The sequence below is a fragment of the Chlamydotis macqueenii genome, chromosome 10 (genome assembly GCF_036417535.1).
Source record: "Chlamydotis macqueenii isolate bChlMac1 chromosome 10, bChlMac1.mat, whole genome shotgun sequence".
NCBI classification, from domain to species: domain Eukaryota; kingdom Metazoa; phylum Chordata; class Aves; order Otidiformes; family Otididae; genus Chlamydotis; species Chlamydotis macqueenii.
This window is the reverse complement of record NC_141565.1, coordinates 14,541,787-14,559,379: the sequence shown is the minus strand read 5'-3', so window position 1 is coordinate 14,559,379 and position 17,593 is coordinate 14,541,787. Positions and strand designations below refer to the sequence as shown.

The following is a 17,593-nucleotide window of genomic DNA, read 5'->3' as shown; positions in this document are numbered from 1 at the left end:
TTCCAGTTCTAGACTTTGCACTCTTGCACTTGTGTCTGAAGAGCTTCAGCTGTTTTGCGAGTTGGTTTGGTTTCCTTCAGTTTTAGGATGGATTCAAGCTTCTCCCTAATGAAGCTCCTTCAAACTTCCTTCAGGAGAGATTCTGAGTTGGTTTCCTGACCTCCTTGGCTTTAGAGAGCCGGTTCAGGTAGAAGACTTCAAATAGCTACTACTTCTTACCTACCTGTTCTCCTGGTTCATTAGTTTGCTTATGTGAACTGCAGGATGTTCTTTCCCCTTTGTTCAATGTTGGTGCAAAATATCTTTAGCCTAGGACTAAGGTGGTGCTTTAGCAGTGTTGCTGTTATTGATGATGATAGTAAAGCTTCTATATAAAAAATTTAGGAAATTTGAACTGTTTACAGTATGTTGTCTGGAATCCAGTTAGTAAAGAACAGCTGATACTTTAACCTGCAGCACTTCACTAGTGATTTCCATTTAAAAAAAAAAAAACAACTACTAGTTTAATCCAGTTCCCCCTGCCTCCTCTCCCCAAGGATGGGCATCTTCTCACATGTGATCTTTGCTGATCATATGATCTCTGCTTTTAACTCATCTTTGGGATGACAAACGTTATGGACGTGCAAAGATTTTTAAACTTATTGCCAGGCTTTAAGCGTTTTTTGGCTAAATACCATGCTTTCAAACACTTCTTTCTTTGTAAATTATTTTTCAAACTGCAAATAACAGCAATAAAAAGGTTCATTAAATAGTTGAAAATGTGTAATGCCAGATCATGCTGACTTGCTGCCCACAGGATGCCATTTTCATCTAAAAGTAGCTAGAAGTCTTGAGGAAATGAAAAAAATTTCTTGTTTTCTAATTAATATGAGCAATGTTTAATGTGTCTCACTGCAGCTTTGCCAGCAGCTCGATTTCTTTTTGTTTTTAAATGACCTCTTTGTATGCTGTGCTATTGATGAAGGAGCTCAGTCCTTTACAGGATGTCTGCCTTAAGAAAGAGCTTTCAGTGTTCTCATTTTTATTCTCTTGCTTTTAAAATATTTTGGTAGTTTGTTGTGTATTGACCTTTTGGTTTGTAGTGTAGGAAGCTGCTTGTTTCTCACGAGAAACTACACTACCAAGGAAAAAGTGTGTTGCAAGTGAGACCCAGAGTAAAGACCTGATGAATAAAGGTGACCAGTTCTGTGCTGCCTGTGTGCAGAGCTAGTGAGGTGTTTGCGCTCCAGGCTACTGGAGCGGGGTTGTTGGGGAATATACGGTGCAGAAATAACCAGATGGACATAGTGTAGCTTGGAAGGGTGACTGCAACTGATGCAGAGTATTGTGAGGCAGAATGGTGGCTTTAGCTGATGTGGAGGGAAAGTGTTCCCTTCCACGTGTTGAGAAATGAGCCAGGAACCTCTGGTCTATGCAGAGGATGGAAGCGGTAACCAGTAGAAAACTACAGCACTTCTGAATTGAGGGCAGAAAATGTATTTGTGAAGGCTCCCAAAAGCTAAATCATGTTCTCAGTGACTGTTTGTGTACATCATTTATGTCTATAAATACTGTCAAGATCAGACTGTTGCCTTGACTCTTAAAATAGATTAGGGAAATCTTAGGTTTTTAAGTGTTTTTTCTTTAAATTTTGTTGTGGCAAATTTGTTTCTGTGTGACTTATTTATTAAAAGGAAAATTGGTTCTCAAGCTTTTCTTGTACCGTGGGGTAAATAGACGTGGTCTTCTCTTTGACTACATGTTTTCATATGGCAAAAATACAACTAGGTATTAACCTCTGTTCAAAGTGCCAATTCAAGGGTACCTTACCACTGGACAGTTCTGATCTGTTTCCAAAATAAGTGACACAAATAGGTGATGCTAATCTTCAGGTAGCTGAGTAGAACGCCTTTTCTGTGTGCAAGTACTGTCTTGCTCAGTAGGTGATAATACTGCTTTTTGCTCACTGATCCTTTCTGCTCCATGTAAACTCCAACTACTGTTGCTATAATGATTGAAAAAATATATAGTGGCCTTCACGTGAGTCCTTAACACTTTGTACTTGCAGTGGATATTCTTTAACAACTGCATGATAATAATGCCCATAATATGAATTTATTTTTTAGTGGTGTTACTTGTTCTTGTATTTGTAAAAGTACATTAAATGAAGTTAACAATTTAAATAGCATTGATCCTCAGCAATGAACAGCTTAAATATGCATGCAGAAGTTGGATTAAGTTTAAATTTGTGCTTTTATTTTGTCCATGACCTACACAACAAACAGCAGCAAACACCATTCAATGCAACTGAGAGATTACTTTATTTTTCTTCTGTAATACTTATTTTATATTACTGTAGTGAAATATTAAAATTCAGCTATCAAAATCTGAATAAAACTGTTGCCGCTTCAGTAGTTGAAGAATTATTTGAATGTTTGTATGGGTTTTTGCTTGTCTTTGATATTATAAATAATAATACAGATATCTGTTTCTTAGATTGTTATTTTTACTTTGGTATTTGTAGAGGGAGGAGGTTATTTTATGCTCTCCAAAGCCCTGTAAGTTCTCAAGTGTACGTTCAAGCCTTATTTTTAAGAACCTCTAGGGTTGCAGGCATCAATGTAAATTTGAATAACAACTGCTTCATAGAACTGCAATAACATTCTGAGTTTGTAAGCTGCTGGAATATCCCTGGGTACCAGTGAAATTGGGACATCCCTGGATTTACTTTTTTGCTTTCTTTCCTGCTCTTGACATCTGAATGTACCACAGACATCAATGACCTGATCCTCATTAGAGCCACAGAAAGATCAAATGATGTGTGAAAAACGAGTCTCAAAGTCTGTGACAGAGCTAAGTCCTGAACTCAAGTCATATGAATCTTCATCTAGTGACTGGATGATGAAATTATGCTTGCTGAACAGGGTCTGGAAAGGAACTTTGTGTTATGTGTAAATGAAACAAAGTTTCTGGTTTTTTAAACAATTCAGGTTTTTTTTTTTTTAAGCAATTTCAAACCTTGGAGTTATCTGTAGTATTACTCAAACTTTATTCTGTGAAAGGGGCAGTTCAGGAAGCAAACATCTCCAGGGATGCTCTTAAAGAAAAGCATGAAGTTGTTGGTGTTTTCTCTTTGCCCCGTTTTTGGAAAAACTATATATTTATTTTTTGGCATTAAATAAAGGAAAGAAAAGAAAAAAGCAAGCCTTGGAGCAGTCACTGGGGAGACTATAATTTATATTTAAGATAATTGTGGAAGGCGGTAGAGGAGTTTTAAAAGATTTGATGCTACTGACTGTTTTCTCAGACTTCCCGCTGACTGCTGATGACAGCTGCTTCTTTGGGATTATTGGTTGTAGCTTTAAAACTCTTACAATAAAAGCTATTTATAAATAATGTATGAACAAACCAAATGGTAGCATATCTGTATCTGTGCTTTGTTAACAAGCAGGCTTTCAGGAATATACTGACTTTCTAAACTTAAAATACTTAAAGCCAATATTTAATGAAAATCTGTGCAACAAATTTCTTTCATACTTTTGTCTCCAGATTACATGTCTGTGCTCCTATGGGTGAGTTTTCAATGGGAAGCTTTGCACTAAAACAGTGGGAAGTAAGTGATGTGGCAAGAATCTCCAAATTCCTTGGGTGATTTTTTAAAAATAAGTTTCTTTGTCAAGTGAATTTCATTTTACTGCAACTTGTACTTCAAGTGGAAATTCCTGTACTTTTTGGTTAGATGGTGGAGAAAAGAACACCACGTGGCCCCAGAAGAAACATGGTTCTACTTGGCTCTGGCAGCAATGCTGTCTTTGTATGTGGACTCTTCAGTTAGTTGTTTATTTTGCTTCATATATTTCTTTTCTTTATAGATGTTTGTGTCTTTATGGTCTCGCTTATTTGTGTAATTCTGTACCTTCATTCATGTTCTTTGTGATTTATTTTTGTATTGCCAGTCAACTGGTATAAGACTTAGATCTTTCCTACAGTTAAGTGAACCATTGTAAATCCTTTTTTCAGATGTAAATTCCTGGGTGTAATAATGCTGTTTGCTTCACTTAGAAATCCGTTGGATTCTTAAAACATGAACTCTTCATCAGCAGTTAGCCATGTTGCCTTACTGTAGGGTGCCTTCCTGTTAGTAAGCTGGGAAGAATATATTAGGATTAGATTTAGGTCTGTTTTCTAAATCGTAGCTAACTCTTTTCAGCTTATTTATATCTTTAATACTATGTCTCTGTTAAATGCATAGGATGGATTTAACTGAGGTTGTTTTTGTTGTTGCATTCTGAAAGGCATATAACTTGCCTTTCTCCTTTCCAGCCCTGTCCCCCTAGCCCCCCTCAAAAATCATAAGACCGCTCCAAACAAACTCTAAACTCTCAAGAAGATAAAAGGACTCTAGACTTGGGATGAATCTTGGAAAACCTTACTCTTGATATCACCTTTACTGAAGAAAGGTGCAATCTCCTGGACTGTATCATCTATTTGCCTACTGCTGCACAGTTTCACTGATGTGGAAATGTCTGATGGAAAAGAAATTCAAGATTGTTGTCTCTTTACTGCACTGAAAAATACCTAGATTTTACAAAGCTTTCAGAAAATTATTTGCAGTCCATTTAGGGAAGCTGACTGAGCTATCAATAGATAAGTCAGGTCTTTGCTTGTCTTAGGTATCCTGGAAAGTAAAGAATGCGGAAGGCTGAATTTACTACTTGAATTGAGCAGCTGCAGTTGTTCCAGAGTGAGCACTGAAAAAACTACCGCATATTTTTCTCCAGATCTTCTTTGCTGAAATGATAATGAGGGCTGCTGAGGACTTTTATTTTTTATAATATAAAATGTTAATTTTACTTTTAAGGTAACACAGTGTTTTAGGGACCACTTTCTGATCTGAGCTTTCCTTAGTTTACTCTGCCACAAAAACTCCAATATTTTCAGCTTTTGAGATATAAGGTTAGATTAGATCTTGCCTTTCTGCTTCTATGATTAGTAATTAGGTTCTGTATTGCCTGTGGCCCTGTAGGGAAGGGAGCATCTTTAAACTCTACAAGTTGTCTGGATCCAGTGGTTAACTCCACAGTGGGTAAGGAAATGTGTGTATAAGTATGGTTTCATGTAGACCTGTATCTTATATATTCGGCCTCCTTCCCACTAGAAGGTCCGTTACCCACATTTGAGAGCCTTGTGTTGTGAGAAAGGGAAGCCTCAAGTTTTTGTTCTGCATTTATCACTTGCATACATTATTTCTCATTTCTAAGTATGAAAGGCATAAATGAATAGCTGAGTGCCAGGTGAAGCTTTCAAATGAATTCAGACTTATCCCAGATAGATTGTATGTTCATCTTTTAAGCTCTGTGGATTAAGCCTTGCGCTCTGTTGGGAAACCATGGAAGATTAAAGCTTTGGCCCAGACTTCGGTTTTAGCAGGGTAGGATGAAGGGTGTTTTATCTGGGTGCTGTTTTCTTATTTCAAGCAGTTCTCTAGATAACTCTCTGGGTAAAATATGAGTGATTTGTTTAGAGGTTGTGGTGTGGAAATTATTTGTTTTGTTTTTTTTTTAATTTCTGGCTTTATCTGAAAAATAATTCTCTTTTAGTTTAGCTTGAGCTATGATCTTTCCAAAAAGTGGGCCAAGCAGGGAGTATATGGTATAAATTATGTATTTCCATAAAGTTTTTGTCTTGGGTTAGACAAGAGCTAAATATACTTCATGTTTCTTAAAGACCTTTTAGCTTTGGACCACTTGATTATCCTAACTGGGAAAGTACAACTCTGTGGTGACTGGTCTGAGATTTGCAAAACTCTATAGAAGATCCTAGAATAGTTATACAAGAACAACGAATGTGAATGAAGTATATTGACCCCAGATTCTGCTGGAGAAGGTGTCTGTCTAGATATCTTCTATTAGTGTAGATTTAATTCCCATTAATCAAGGTACAAAACACTGCTTAGAGAGAATAAACTGAAAGTCTTTTATCTTCTGGAAAAATGCTGTTCCTAAAATGGATGATTTTAAAAAAGAAAATTACTGCCTAGTGTTCAAATGGTCTACAGGCTTTATCTTCAGTTTAGATGAAGAAGAAGTTTATAGAGGGACTGCAGAACTTTCTGTTGTATCATGCTATCCACTACTATAAATTCTAGAATCCTGTGAAGAGATGCAGTGAAATTAATCCCAGTTGAAGTTCACTAAAATGCTTAGTAATTACTTTGATCTGTTCACTTCTTTCTCCAGTTTCTTCCCTAGCTTTATTTTTACCTTTTAAACTTCCATAACTTATCTAAGGTCAGTAAGCCCTCTCATCCTCTTCTAAATTCCAGTTTTGTTCCTCTCGTTTGCTTCATCAGCATTTTGGCCACTAGTTTGCTTTTCCTTGGTCCAATATTATTTGCCATTCCTTGTTTTACATGGTCTGAATTTTATCAGAAGATTATTATGCCTTCATTAGACCCTAGGCTTTTCTCATGAGTAATTTCTCATTGATTCTTGTGGTGTTTGCTGGGCTGATAGCTTTTTAAAGGCTCTAGATTTCAGTAACGTCCAGAGAGGTGCTACATTTGGTAATGTCCATTGTAGAGGTGCTGCAAACTATTTTGCCTTTCCCTTCCTCTCGCCTAAAGCTGCTAGAAAAGTGGGTGGGCTGAAGTGTGAAAGTGGGAATGTAAGCAACAAAAACCTCCCCAAGGATTTTGCAGAATTCCTGGAAAAAATAAGTAGAATCTTCAGAGTGGAAAACTACTAAAGATTTGGAGTATTCTCCTGCTCCCATTCTGGAGCTAATGGGATGGCTTAAAGGATGGAAATGTAGCAGATGTAATGTTTCATGTGCCACCTGTTTCTCAAGTACAATCCTGCTTAATGGTGTGCTTAACCTGCTTCACAGTTTTTAATGTTAAATTAACCAACCAACACTGACTTTAGAATTTGTGTATATGTTTCATGTTGGTAGAAAAAGGAAGGACAATGATATAATAAATGAACTAATAAAAGTTGACACTACTCTACCTTTTTCTCTATGACGTATGCTTCAATTTGAGGGTTACTTCCATTAATGTGGAGAAACCCGATGGCATCCTTTTTTGTGCTCTGCTGATGGATTTTTTTTTTTTTTTTTTTAGTCGTATTTGTTCTCATATTTTTGCTCGTCATTCTTTGTTTTTGCATCCTCCCTCACTTACCTTTGTGCTGTGATTCCCCCCCCCCCCCCCATCTGTAAAATATTTAATGATTCTTAAAGTTCAGGGCAACTTTGACACCATCAGTGCGGAGTGCTAACAAAGTTCAGAGGAGTTTGAGAATGGTAAAGAAAAGACTGTGTGGGTGAGCAGTTTTCTGTTACAGTTGATGGCATTCCCACTGGGAAAATAATTCAAGAGATACACTATTAACTCTTCAGCTATTAGAAGTAACCAGGTGTTTTGGAACACCTCTGATGTTGGAAGTATGGAGGTAGAGGGGTGTTCTGCACCAGTTTCTTCTTCCCTTTGTCTGTGTGAAGGTCATGTAATGATAGCTCTCACTTCTTCACTGCTGGGTTTGTGGTCAGTGGGAGAAGATGGAAATGTCCCCTTCACCTAGAAGCCCTGTAAGTGCAGTTATTCAGTGTGTTTGATCATTATTTCAGTGTCTATTTGCTCTTGTTTATGCTTTTTTTTTTTTTTTTTTTTTTTTTTTAAAGTATGAGAATAACAGGGACTTAGAGAAATAACGCTGATTATTTAAAGAATCACTCATGATAAAATATCTCTTTCTGGGAATTCGTGTTCCAGTAGATTAGCATTATTGATCATTCTCTCCTCACGTACTCTACAGATGATTTTAGAAATCTAAAGCTATTATTCTTTCCTTGTCTGATGTAATTACCAGTACAAGGAATAATCTAATTAGAAGACAACAAGGATGCAGTCTAATTGTTCTAATAAATTATGTTAATGCTTTATGCTTGCAGTCAGTTTTAGTAAGCAATCATTTGACAAAGTGACAGCTTGTCTTATAGTGCTAGCACATACAACTTCAGTTTTCTCTGACTGGTGGCAGAGTTGAAACCCTGTATTAGAGGGTTTGGGCTATTCAGGTGCATTGCAGATTCTTAAAAATATTTTCCCATCTAGTATTTGTAGTGCCAGTAAACTGTTCTGTGTTGAGTTGTCGGGGAAGTCAAGCGACTTGCTAACTTATCCTATCTAGTTCTCAAGTAGTGCAGTAGAACAAGGAACAGTCATTCAAATAATCAGACCACTTCTGAAAGATTTAATACTAAAATATTTAATACTAGCCTAGCCTACCCACTGAGTCTTTTCCAAGATATGTAACTACACCTGGGACAAAGCGCAGTTGGATGGTGTGCAGATGTTTAATCTCAGTTTAGCTGTTTCTCATCTCTTTCATGGATTAGAGCCATTCTAGTCTGCTCTGCAGGACTAGGGAGTTGAATCTGTTAGATTGCATGCTTCTGATGCCAATGGAAAAACTGTCAGTGGCTCCCCATCTGCCTGGTGATTGGAACGGTGTTACCAAACACGTGAGTGTACAGGACCATGCAAGGATCACAAGGTGCCTACAGACCTGCCAGGCTGTAGGTAATTAACCCAGGACTGAGTTCTTTGCTTAAAATTAATAAGATCATCCTTATGGCAACATGAGAATGACCAGTATATAGTAAAACCACATGAAACAGAACAATTGATAGTTGGAATGGGATTAGAGAAAGAAGATGTCAAATGGATTTAAAGTATGTTCTGCTCAGCTCCTCATATCAGAAATTTCTTTCCCCTGCATACTACACTTTTATTTGTCCAATGATGTTTTAAATTTATTTACTTTTGCTGACAAAATATTTCTGGCCACTTAAATCTAATAGGTGATCTCTCTTTCTCCAGAAAGAGATGGAGTACTCGGTTCTCACTAAACTGGTCTCTGCATTCACTCTTAATTAGATGAAGTACTGAAGGTGGCACTACTTTTTTGTAGTAGTATTATGTCTCCAGGTCAGAGGTGAGTGCTTGCATGATCTATGATCAGTAGCATTATTAGGCTATTTTACTTTAATTGTTGGCAACAAAGGATAACAAGAAGACTATTGATGAGTGCTGTATGATGTAATTTAGAAACCTTTTCCCTACACTTTACCTCTCTTCTTCTATTGTTATTATTTTTAATGGAACACAAGGTATATGTAGAATTATTTCAGTGATGCCAGAGCTGCTTATGCTTAGTAAATACGCAGTGAATAGTGCAGAGTTAGCTGCTGCCAGCCTGAGATGGTCTGGATTGCCTATACTGGATTTGTGCGAAATTGAGGGAGACAGGGAAGGGATTTGTAAGGGTGATCAGTAGACAGAATACAAGGAGATTTTAAGACTGCTTAACTTCTCTCTAAACACTGTGTTCAGACTTTAGACTTTACAGTTGGAAGGCCTACCCTGACTAATCAACAAAACAAATGTATTTAAGCAGGCTTTTACAAGATACAATGATGGTGAGGGGGTGAAAGTTTGAATGGCAGTGAGTCAAAACAGAAATTGTAGTTGTCCTACCCCAGTTTAGTTCCACGCATTTGCTATGAGACACTGTTAGATATAGGAGGGATGTGAAAGGGATGCAATTTAAATGTTGAAGTAAAACCAATATTGGTGAGATATATCCATCCTTCTGACAGCCAGGTGAAATTGCACTGGGTTACTGTCTGTCTCTGTAAGCAGTGTGGCATCCTGCCATTAAGTAGTCTTTCTAACTGTGTATAAAGAAATACCTTGCCCTTCATTTACTTAATCTAAAATTCAAATGCTTATTGCAGTATGCAACTGCATTAGGAATACTTAGACAAATTAAAACATTCAGTATGGTAGCTTTGAAGAATCTAATTTCCATGTGGGGAATAATTTTTATAATCTGGCAAAAAGACAAAACGTGAATTTTACATTGGCTGCTTTTTTGGTAACATTTATGTTGCATGGGGTTTGCTTTGTTTTTAATCCAAACTCAAAGCATGGACCTGTTATTTTTCTCGTAAGTGCTTAACTAATGTTACAGATTGTTAATGCACATAGAGTTATCATTCTATCTGCTCTGTTTTGGACTTTTCCTTTGCGTACAGGTTACTCTGAGCTCTGCTGGAGCAAATCTTGCATCGATGCAGTTTTGTGCATGATTTTTTGTGATTTGTACTTAACTGCCTCTGTAGTGCCATGATGGTTTGTAACATAATTATGCATGTCTGGCATTTTAAAATATAGACATGATGGATATGATACTTGGAAGATACCTGTGGTGTATTCAGTTTGTCAGTAACTTTTTTTGTCTTTGTTTTCTGTTGCTGTGAATATTTACAGCAAAATAATTTATCCCTTGAAAAGTTTTCGTCTATTTCCAGTAACAAAGCAGGCCTTTCATAACCTTTGTGAATATTTGTTCTGAAATACTGAAAATTCACAAGCTTAAGAATAAAAGGTTATCTAGGCCGCGTATTCACCTATTGATAACTGGTGTGGACTAGTTGAGTTGGGACCAACTAGTAGAGTTGGGTGAAGTTGCTTCTAGGACTGAAGCAGATTCTGTGTATGGCTGCCGGCAGGTTGCTGCCTCGGGCTCCTTGGGTGGACGAACGTGAGTTGTAACAAGGGTTCTGAAGGAAAGCCGCAGAGAGCAGCCGGTGAAAAATCTTTCCCTTTTGTTCATATTTTCTACCTAACCTTGAGAACCTCAGATGTCATACTTGCATTGCATTGCTTCTGGACAAATCTGGACTGCTTTGAAGTTAAGAGAAGTTTTGCCCCTGATTCTGAGAGGCCTGCAATTCATTGCTCTGTGGGGTTTAGTTCATAAATTTAGATTGCAGAACAGTAAGTTTTCTGCTTTTATTTTTTTGGCTTTTTTTTTTTTTTAATTATAAAAGGACTAAGGAAAAAAAGTACTTTAACTCTGCGTAAGGCAGCCATCAACCTGAAGTTTTTTGCAGGCGTGTGGGGAAGTGATCAGTGCTATTGCATGCTGCCAACAACCTGTTTTAAATCCTTTATAGGCTCATAGAAAGCTAGTGCGTAATTAACCTTTGTTTGAAATTATTCTCTTAACTAGAGAAGAAACCTCCCCAGATATGCATGAAAAATATAATGGATGTTTCTAGATGCTTCTTTCCTGAACATTTTATAGCTTTATTCCCAAGTGAAGGTGAAAACCGTCAGGGCAGCAGCAGCCAGCCCTGGGAAGAAACTGGCCAAAAGCGTGTCTGCTGCTTTATAGCGCAGCAAAATACAAACATCTCTGGTATGGCTGAGACATACACTTACCTAAGGAAAAAAAAAGGTTTATTTGGGAAGAAAAATGCATGAAAGTCAAAATCCATTAGGTACTTCCAGGAATGGGGTTAGAGTGTGATGTGGGACAACACGCTGACATAAGCTATATGTCTGGGAGGTGATCAAGTCCAGTTATTAGCTGGACCTTTCAGTTGTAGGCTTTGGGCAAATATGTGTTGAAACATAAGTTTTGTTGGGTTTAGCCTGGTTCCTTTTGGCTGATTCTAATCTCAGTTTCTCTTCCAGTGAATGCAAGGCATCAGCACTTAAAGGTGTTTTTAATATGTGGCTCTTGACTTAGTGAAAAGCATCCTAAGCACAGGAGAAAGCCAGTCACTGAGGTTTTTGCCTTATTTGGTCAGAATTCTGAGTATTAGTCTTGTTTAAAATTCACATTCCTGCTAGCAGAGGTGTAGCAGGTGCTTATTTGTCTCACTGAGCTAGGCTCAGCAGGACTCTGGGAGCTATGGGTTCAGAGCTCAACCTACAAAGTTGTGGGTGGGAGGCTGTTTTCTGCATTGACTGCATATGCTCAGGTGTGAATTGTGAGGGGTTTTGTGTGTGTGTTTGGCGTGTGTTTGTTTGGCATGTGTTTGTTTGGCGTGTCTGTGTGTTTTTTTGATAGCAATGCTTTTTCGAAAAAAAAAGTGTGTAAAGACAGTGAGAGAATGAGAAAAGGAAGTATTTTGAAGAGGGTGAATGGAATTCCAGGCCTTTCACATAAGAAGCAAGGCACATCCCCAAAACTTGGGGGAAGATGTGAAAATGGGGCATGGATATATCTCGGGGTGATGCATCTTTAATGTTTTTAATATTTGTTTGGTTTACTATGTTCCCTGGCTATTGGGGCTGCAGCAAATCTGAGGATACAAATAGGTATGTCTCATTTAGTTATCTGTCTGCTTTTTGGAGAACATGTTCTTCCCCAAGTGCAGGCCCCTTATAAAAGCTGCAGTTTGATAGTCCTGCCTATTAGGAAAATAGTGGTCTGGGAAGTGCAAGCTAAGTCCTGCATTACTATAAAAGAGAGGAAAGCCAATTGTTTTCACAGGCCAAGCTTTACATCATTCTCACAAACGAATACTATAAATTCAGTTGGCCTTTTGTGGTGTTGGCTTTTTGTTACAGAAACTCTGGAAATGCAAGAATTTTAGATGAAAATGTAAAATAGCTGTGCCATGATCAAAGTGAGGATCAGACCACTTCACTGATCTTCTAATTTGTGGTGACAGCTTTTGGAAATTTGCTGCGTTCCTGTTCAGTATTTATGCCCTATTCAGCACGAGCTGAGCACCTTAAACAATGCACTGCTGAATATTGCAACAACTCCCAAATCTGTCTTCAACAGTTTTCAAGAGATCTTTGTATTCCCATGAAAGATTTTTTTTTTTTTTTTTTAATGCTGAGACAAAAGAGTAATACTATTAAAAAGACTGTTAAGGCAGAAAACATTTTTTTTGGTGTTGTCCTGCTGACCTAAGTCTTAGGTGTAAAGATTCTGGACACAGACTGTCTTCCAAAACTTAAGTGTTTTGATATTCCCCAAACACTCAGTTCCAAAGGTTTTTGTATTATCTTCAAGAATAACAATTTTAGGATGGTTTCATAGTGACCATATAGTCATTGAATTATAAAAAGACCTATCCTGAAGCATGACAATAAACTATTTTGAGGTTCTTACAAATGGTTTTGAAATTTCTGTATCTCCCAGCTTTCCGAAATTTTACCCAAATGTCTGATAAACACAATGTTTCAATCAGTATAGTAGAGTTGGCAGACACTAAATTCAGCAGAATGTAAATTACATTCAGTGTGTTTATATATTCTCTTGGCATTTTTTAACTTCCGCAGGCCCAGCACACTTTGTTACCCCAGCGAGTCCCATTTACTAGTAGGCTGGAATTAAACTGCATGAGGTAGTATTTAGAAAAATCTCAAGCAACTCACTAGATTTTTTTTTTTTTTTTTTTTTTTTTTTTTTTAGATTACAATAATTACTCACTACTTTATTTCTTTATGGTTTTCTCACTTGATTCTGTATTATAGGTTTTTTTTTTTTATGTCATCAAACTGTGGCTGTAGCTTTTAAATAAAGTATCCATCCTAAAGCCTGCTCTAGCGGAACTGCTTTTAAATTACTTTTATTAGCAGCTGCCACTTCAAGGCTTGCGTATAAGGATTTTAAAAAAATAAGAATTTGAGTTTTCAAACAACTATCCTGTGTTTTCAACTTGGTCTAAGCTCACCTCACTCCGACACAGTGATAGAACTTTACAAATATTTGAATTTCTCAATGTTATTTTCATTTTTCACGTGTTGGATATCATAGGTTTGACAAGCCATATTTTCATAAACTGAACTGCTGTAGCACTGAGTAGTTAAACTGGAAACTCAGCTTAACGAAGCAGGACTCACTTTGAGAGCTGCCTTACAGAAATACAGGGAAAAAGTTCTCTGATCCAGAGAGCTTAAGGCCTCTAAGTGGAAGGCTGGAAACAAGCAGTACAGACAAATAGGTGGGAGTGTGGAAGCACAGAAATAAGGTTTTGGTCAGTGTGCTGGGCAGTCTTCTTAAAGGCCTGTACCTTTAGCTGCTGCTAAGGTTGGTTTTGTGGTGGTTGTTTGGTTTTTTTTTTGGTTGGTGGTTTTTTTTTTGGTTTTGTTTTTTTGTTTTTTTTTTTTTTTTAGCTATTAAGCAGCACTCATCCGTGAATTGCGCTGCAGTGCTTGGATACTCTGCAGCTAATTCTCTCCTTTAATGACTTATGGACATCACCTGAACAGAAATGAAGGTTAAATCCTATCTGACTAGCTTAACTAATACAGACCCATTAGCTGTCACAGGTGTCTATGATAGCCTTTGGTTTAGCAATTACAGAAAAATGTTAAATGCTCCCATTTGACTTTACAGAGTAAAAGCAATTTCAAGTGTTGCCTGCTTGCTAGTGCTTCATTAGAAGAATCTAGTTTTGCATATCTTCATAAAAAAAACCAACCAAACAAACTCTGACTTAACAGGAAATGAGTAAAGCATCAAGTAAAACTGCCTCTGTGAGTAGAATTTGGATTTTGATTTTCTCAAAGCAAGCTAAAATTGTCAGCCTTTTCTCAGGAGTGAAACACAGAAAGACCTTTGTGGCTAAATTCAAACCTTCTAGCTGATGTATTTGCTGAGTATGTAGGTGATTGACTGAATAAATGTCCTAGATGAGCTTGAGAAGTTTGTTTGCTCCCTCCTCACAGTTAGGAGTGTCTGACTGGGTAGGAGGAAGGTAGTATTGTAGGTACTGGCAGTATTTTGGTTAAGATTCTTGATGCAAGATATAGTATTAAATTAGTGACAAGTTCAAAAGACTGGGATTCATTATGAAATACTTCATAAATTAGTAAAAAAAAAAAAAATTCATCAACGGCAGGTAGCATGACAGAGTTTAAGGATAGCTTTTAGCCTTTGGGCTCCTGTCTCATACTTCTGTAGGTGGTTCTCAGTATTGTGGAGTTGTTTTAATTCTTGCTGGGACTTAATAAAACAGGATGCACAAATGTCAGTATTAATGAAAATCTGTCCACATTGAAATTTAGATATCCCAGATGTGGAATATATTTTACTCTAAATCATTGGCAAGAGTATAAATCTTAATGTTACGGATGTGTCTAAAGATAAAAATGCAGACATTAATTCTTAAAATCTACAATACCTTGAACAAACGAATCCTCTTGTTACTGTATTTTTTAAATGATGACTTATGATTAATCCCATTATATGGACATGCTTATGGAACAACTTATAAATATATATGAAACCCTTCCTACAGAAGATACAGTCTTTATTGCAGTGGTCTTAGTAAATTGCTGAGATTACAAATTTAGGGGAAAAACCCCATAGACCCTGATAAATGAATGTCTCCTCCTCTCCTCGATATTCCAAATGTCAAATCCATCTAAATAGATAGATAAAACTCGTGCTTTCTGCTTTGATTTTTCTGTACTACTTCTTGGAGCCCTGTTGATCCTGGAAAAGACATGGTAATTAATGATGATTGCTAATTTATTTCAAATTCTGTCCTGTAAACCTGAGCCTATACCTCTGGGTTTTAAATCCTGTGTTCTTTATTCCAGAGAATCAAAATGGTGGGCCTTGAATCCATGCACAGAATAAAAACTCATGAAACTGAGAACCACTGGAGTTTTAATATGAGTACAAATCCTGCCTGTAACTTCTGACAGTTATTTTTAAGTATCTTTCATGCATCTATCTGCTTTAGTCTTAAATAATGATTCTGAGACACATGCTGATGAATGAATGTGTGTGATGTCAAGGAAGGTCAAATAACTGAAATATTAGTGTAGTTCTAAAATATACCTGAAATATGTTCGTGTATAAAGCTTCTTAATTAGTAGATAGCTAGGCTTTTTGTTAGTGTTTGTCTCTGTCAGTTTCTTCTAAGTGTTGACTTGGAAACTAGTGTTTATAGATACTACAGAGATATGTATGTGTATATATATCATATATAAGTTGGCCTCTAAAGTTGTCTTTATGCTGTCAAATTGGTTAGCTGGAAAAATATGGGGATGGTTTTTTTCAGGATAAAGAATAGAAGACTTCCACTAGGATTAATAAGGAAGACAAAATATTTCGGTGTTTCCTTTTATGCGACGAGGAGGATTTTTTTTCAAGATTTCTCTTAGCAGCTTGGATTCTGTAATTATAATGGCTTTTGAAAGAGCAGTATTAAATCAGATAGCCATGAATGGGAAAATTTAAAAAAAAAGGCCAACTATTCATTCCTGGAACACCAGTGAAAGCAGCCATGGATGTTTCATAGCTCAAGTGAAGTTGATCTGAGTGCTTGCGGCAGTGCATTTTATCCTTCCATGTCAGCTGAAGGCTCTAAGTTTTGTAACAAAGGTAGGCTTTGCTAGTGCTTGAAACGGGGAAGAATGTGCATGGCAATCTCTCCAGAGAGCTGGCACCCTGTAAAATGATCCCCTGCTGTTTGAATGGCTTTATGAGATGTGCCCTTCTGGCTGAGAGAAAGGGGATCAGTGTTTGTCTTCCTTTCTTTGTTCTTGGTAATGGCAAATAGTAAAAGCTGTGTGTGACTGAGCGTTGGTGCTTCGTGTTGGGCCATGGAGACTCTTCAGAGCAGGGCACATGGACTGTTCTGTGTTCATAGAATATTTAGGACAGAAGGATCCATTCTTGCTTGATCCTTAGCCACTAATACAGTACACTGCTTAAGTTACCAAAAAAATAAAATTATGAGTCAAACCCAAGCAAATGTTCTAACTGTTAATGCTGTCAAAGGTAATATTAAAGATAAGTTCCTGAAGAATCCTCTCAGTGATGTAGAATCCTCTTTAATGATATACAAAAATGAGAAATACTTTTGGTTTTTTGTTCTCTTCAGACAATGCATTGGTTTACTGTATGGTTGTGGGAAGTTAATGTCATTTCATGTAACCCTTTCAGAAGATTGATTAGCTCTAGCTGTGCTCTCTGTAAAGACAGAGGTGTGACTTGTTCTAAAGAGCAGATCTAATTAAAACTCAGATTTCATAATCTTTGGGCTGAAGCTTCTCACCAAAGAAACATTAGATTTGCCAATGTTTTACCTTACAGCAAAATTTGGTTTTAGTGGTTATCCTAAAATAAATTGTATTGATGGTAACACTTTCAATTTCTGATACTATTTATTGAATAGACATTTTGGGAACTGGTACTTTAACAGGTAGCTGATAATGATGCTTTAATTGTTAATGATTATTGAATTTTTTGTTTGTTTTGATGGTTTTGTGACAGAAGTATTTACTGTGAAGCAATATACACTTTTTTAACCACATGAAAAAAAAAGTCAAGTAGAAATTGAGATCCCCCCCAAACTGAAGTGTTCTGTTCTGAGGAGTTCAGCAAGACTCCCATGTAGAATACACCTCTTCCCACAGCACAAGCTCTTATGGATTAATTTCTTTACTGAATGATTTTGTGACCCTCTCTATTAAAGATCTACAAAGTGTGTTTTCTTCTTTCAGGTAAAGATTGAGTAATACATAGAAGAGGCCTCCTGCAGCCTCCTAATGTAAGCGTGTATCTGTGATAGAGCTTATTGCTCTGTATGTCTTGCAAAAATGTTTTAATCTGATCACAATAGCAGATTTTATGAAGCCAAGAGACTTGCTGTTGGTAAACAGAGTACTCAGCTGTACACCCTAACCTCTGAAGAGATTGACTTTCTTCTGAAATCTGTTGTGAGCTGTGCTAAAATACAAACCTTCTCCTACTTCCTTGCCTGTAACGTTCTGCATCTTCTA

The 17,593-nt window shown here is 37.0% G+C and overlaps 1 protein-coding gene across 2 annotated transcripts in view; it reads left to right on the top strand.

The window, feature by feature from the left end:
- Positions 1 to 17,593, top strand: part of FHIT (fragile histidine triad diadenosine triphosphatase) — a 595,136-nt gene that overhangs the window by 93,890 nt on the left and 483,653 nt on the right. The window lies entirely within an intron of this gene.